This window comes from Frankliniella occidentalis, unplaced genomic scaffold (assembly GCF_000697945.3).
Source record: "Frankliniella occidentalis isolate FOCC.00 unplaced genomic scaffold, Focc_3.1 Scaffold2772, whole genome shotgun sequence".
In the NCBI taxonomy this organism is placed as follows: Eukaryota; Metazoa; Arthropoda; class Insecta; order Thysanoptera; family Thripidae; genus Frankliniella; species Frankliniella occidentalis.
Window position 1 is genome coordinate 9,074 of NW_026269848.1, and position 4,982 is coordinate 14,055.

Consider the following 4,982-nt stretch of genomic DNA (forward strand, 5'->3'; position numbering starts at 1 on the left):
CGGGGGCGGGCGGCGGGCAGGTGACGCGGGGCGCACTGTACGGCGGCTGATGAGGCTATGACGCCGGCCCGATGTATGCGGAGCGTAGAATGGCCGCCCGCGATCTGACCGCGAGGATGCGTCAGCATTGCTGGACGTTGATGTGTACGACACGGCCTTGGTGACGGTGCTCGTGGGGGCCTAGCTGGGACCAGGCGGCTGAGAGAGGCTGGGCTGGGCGGAGCGAGGAAGCGGAGCGCGTCTTTCATGATGCCGCCTGTGATCCCGGCTAGCCGAGCTGCCCCACCCTACCTTACCCTGCCCCGCCCTACCGCCCCACCCCACCCGGTCCTTCCCCTCTGCGCGCCTCGCAGGTGTCGTAATTGGGCCACTTTTGAGTTGGCATTGCCCCTCTGTCTCTCTCTCTCCCGCTCGCTCGCTCACCCGCCATCTTTGCTCTCCTCGCGACTGATGCCTCCCCCCCTTCCCCAGACTCTCCGTCTGCGGTGCCGCCCGTCCTGCTCATTGACAGCGCTACACTTCGCCACTCTGCCCCCCACCCCTCCTCTGAATGAAGATTCCTGAAGTGTGCGGCTGGTCGCGTAGGCGGGTGTCGTGTCGCCGCGCGGGGCGAGCGCACCTGGCCGGGTGAGGGACCCCGGCACGGCGCCTGCAGGTGCGCGCCGCCGTGCGCCCGGCCGGGGTCCTCGGCGGCATCCTGTATACAGCAGGACGTGCCTCCTTGGTGGAGGTGCCTCCTCGGTCGGTGCGCGGACCGCGGGACGGCCGGACGGGACGGCGGCGGTGGTGGCGGCGATTGCGGCGCGGTGCAGCCGAGCGTCTCGTAACAGTGCTGGGTAGCGGTCCGCCCCGGGTCCTTACGGTGAGCTGGCACGCCACGCTGGCCACGCAGCCCAGGCGCGCAGCCCAGGCGCGCAGCCCCGGGCCGGGGCAGTGCTCTCTCAGGAGCAATGTGTGTGGGTAATAAAAGCGCGGTATATACGGTAGTGCCTCCCTGAGAGCGGCGGGCCGGGGCCGGGCGGGCGGCGGGGCCCACCGGAGGATTGTGTTCGGGGCCCAACCCGACCCGGCCAGCAGGCCCCGGCCACAGGCCGATCCAGGCGGCGACCTTGCTCCGATTTGTGGGTCACACGCGGCATGGCCAAAATACATACTACTCATTCGCTGCTCTCACTCTCACGCACACAGCCTCCATATCTCGCCATCGCCCCCATGGCATCTCGTCTCTCTTACGCACTCACTGGTTTCTCTAATGCGTCCGTCGCGTAACAAGGATACGCGTTTTTAAATCCGAGGCGCGTGCGCGCGTGTCCTGCCGGTCGCCGCCGCCGCCGCTCTGCGGGGCTCTGCGTGCAGCCTCAATTGCCGCGGTCGCGTGGCGCGGTCCTGGCTGGCGGTGCTGCGCGGCGCGGTGGTGGCGGCGCGATGCGGGTCCATCTCGTGTCGCGGGGCGGGAGGGACAGCACGCGCGACCGGGCCGCGCTCGGGGGAAGGACACACCTCGCCGAAAAGGCCAAAGTAAAAATAAATAATTAATCTTTGTGGGTTTCTTGCGCTGGCGGCGGCGCCGCCGCGTCGCACCACCGTCGTCGTCGTCGCCGCCGCCGCCGCGGCTCTGACTGCTTTGACATTGGATCTGACCTCTTTCTTCTATTTTGTTTTTTCATTGCGGTCGTTTTGCTCTCCCCTGTTTTTCTTTTCTTTTTATGTATTCAAATTATTGGGGCCGTGCGGTGATAATGCGCGGCTCCTCATCGGGGTGCGATCTGAGATACGGGCGGCGCTCGTTGGCGCGGCCCGGCGATGGGTGAATGAACTGGGCGGAGTGTGTGTGTCGGTGCATCGCACCCGTTCGCTCAATCCGCCGTGCCGAGGAGCAGCAGCAGGCTCCCTATCGCCTGGCGCGCTACGGACACGGCGGTACGGCGCGCGGGGAGAGAAAATGGAATGGCGTTGTTCGTTAGCCCGTGAAAGAGTTGAGGGGCGGGGGAAGGGGGCTTTTACGGCCTTCCCTGCTCCGCTGCGGGGTGGGGAGCATCAGCCGCCCTCCTGCCCCTACCGCACGGCGCCATGCCATGGTCCGGGTGGTAGAGTCCGGGCCGGGGCCGCCGTCGTCGGGACGGGGCGGCAAAAGAAGGCAAGCGCCATTGTTTATTTTATCGACGGTGGCGCCATTGTCGCGCCGAGCTGCTGCTGCTGCTGCCCGGGTGGGGCAGGAGGGGGCGGGTTTGGCCGTTACGCCTCACCCCGCACCGCACTACGCCACGCCGAGCCCCACCAAGTTCATGCGCCGCGCAGGGCGCAAAGGGGTTTCGCACAGCGGATCGACAAACAACAACAGCAGCACGCTGAACAACACGGGGTCGGCGAGGTGGTGGCCTCGGCGGAGAAACCCACCGTATGGATCACGAAATGGATGGGCATCGTCAGGAGAGGGGGGCACGGCCGCACCGGCCGCGGTCACTTATCTCTGGGGATCATTCATCCTGCCGTTTGGCGACCCCGCCGTCCTGTCGGTCCTGTCATCATCAGTGGAGGCGCCCGGCTATCAGCGGCGCCACCACCACGCCGAGTCCTTTCACTTTCCGTTCGGCTTTCACTCGGCGCGGGCGCGGCGCGCGCGCTGCACGGAGGGCTGGGGGGCTGGGGTGGCTTGGCGAGGTGGAGCGCTCGTTGAGGCGCCTTCGCACCACGACATCGCCACGACATCGCCAACACCTACGCGGGGCCCGCCGCCTCGCCAATCGCCACACTACTAGCCTTGCTGCTGCTTTCCTTTCGAAAAGAGCGCTCGGCCATCATCAATTTAGTTGGCGCTGCCGTCACGCACGTCACGTCTGTAGGGGGGACGGGGTGATATAGATCCTGGGGGGGAGGACGGCGCAGGACAGCCCCTGGAGGATGGCGTTCCCTTCCCGGAGTACAGTGTGTCCTTTTGTCCCCCTCGTGGATGTCCCAAGGGCAAGGCGGCGGAGGGGGAGGGTCTTGCGGGGTGCGCCTGCAGGGCCTGCTTGGGCCCCGCACGTGAGTCATGCTGGCGCCAAGGTCGCGCGGGGGACGGACGGGCGGACGGACGGCAGCTTGTCCAGCGGACGGACGGGCGGGCGGAAGCGCTTCGCGTTATTGGTCCGCCAGGTTCGGCCCGGCCCGGCCCAGCTCGATGCGACGCACGGACGGGGACGGAATGCGCAACGAACGATCCATTGACGGCGTCACTGCATGGGGGTCGCGTGTGTGTGTGTGTGGGTGCGTGTGTGTGCGCGCGTGTGTGTGCGCGCGGGTTCCACCGGCCCCGCTGGAATGCAGACTGGACTGCGATGTGTCTGCTTGCCTTCCCCGGCTACCTACCTACCTCTTGACAGGACCCGGCCCGGGCCTCAACCCTTCTCTGGTCGTGCTCGTGCAAGGTGTTCTCGACGGCACATGTCCCTTGGCGACGCTATCTGAAGGAGCCCGAGGAAGAGAGGCCCTGAGGGGCTGGTGCTGGGGAGGCGGTCGGGATCGGGCGTTTTGACGGCCTCGACGACGACGACGACGACGTGGCGTAGACCTGACTCGCCCTCGATGATAGCGGCGCCCGCCTTGCCGACGGGTGATTCAAAACCCGAATCTGCCCGTTCCGTGATGTTTCTGCCGTGACTCAGTGTGCTGAGCCATGTGTATGCCTTCCTGTCTACGTGTGCTATCTCGGGCTCGGCTCGCAAGTGCGTCGCATAGGTCGCCCGCGCCCTGCCCTGCTGCACCTGCATGTGTTGGTGGTGCAATCTGTGTGGTGGTGACTGTTTCCATCCCTAGCTGCATCTGCAGGTCTTGGTAGTGCATCAACCCTGCTGCACCTGCAGGTGTTGGTCATGCATCTATCCTGCTGCACCTACAGATGCTGGTGGTGGTGCATCTACTCTGCTGCATCTGCATGTGTTGGTGGTGCATCTGTCCTGCTGCACGCTGCACCTGCAGATGCTCGTGGCTCATCTGCCCTGCTGCACCTGCAGCTGTTAGTGGTGCATCTCCCCTGCTGCATCTGGGTCGACGTGTGGCGCAGCCGAAGAGATAAGCGCTCGTGCGATGGGAATCGTGTCAAACCAACACAGATAGTGTTGCGCGCTTCTCCGCGGCAGCGCGGCGCGCGCCTCCGCGACCCCTGCCGGTGCAGCCGCGGGCGGGGGTCCACGGGGCGCGGGGGCGCAGACTCAAACCCTGGGGGTATGGCGATGAGGAGGACGGTGGTGCCAGGCTCGAGTGCGCTCGGGTGTCGGCGCCAGCGCCCCGGGGAGGGAGCTTCCGGCCGCCGGGAGCGCGGCGGGGCGGGGCAGGGCAGGGCAGGGCAGGGTTTCGCACCCGGAGGCGCTTTACTTCACCCGGACCCGGAGGACCCCGGAGGAGAGATAGAACGAGAGAGACGGCCCCCGCCCCTCGCGCTTGGTCGCACACGGGACGGGGGACGGTAACCTTACTCGCCTTCCCTTCCCGTCCCGCCCGCTCGCTCCTTTTTGTGACGCTTCCAGGACGCTGCGCCCGGAGCCTGGAGCTGGAGCCTGCCGCTGGAGTGGAGTAACGCGATGAGGAAAAAAGGATTCCTGTGGAAACTGTTGATGTCAACCAGGCACTGAAACTCGTTTTTGTTGTCGTTTTTTTTCCATTTCGAAAAAAAATGTCATCGTTGAGGAATAAAAGTAAATTTCCGCTTTTGCTTTTGCTTTTGCCCGCTGCTTGCCTCGTCTCGCGTCGGCCCGGACACAGGCCGCTGCTGTCGCGTGACGGCGTCCTCCGGCGCGCCCCGCGCTTTACATAAGGCGTGTTGTCACAATGCACGTGTACAGAGCGAGAGGAAGCAAGAGAAATCCTGTACCCCCCACACCCCTCCCCCTCCTCATTTCACTCTGGTGCGGAGGGGGCTTCCTGCGCCGCGCCGTGCCCGGTGAGGGGCTTCTCGCTGTCTCCCTCCCACTCGCGGGCTGGCCGCGGCCCCGCCCTCCCCCCAT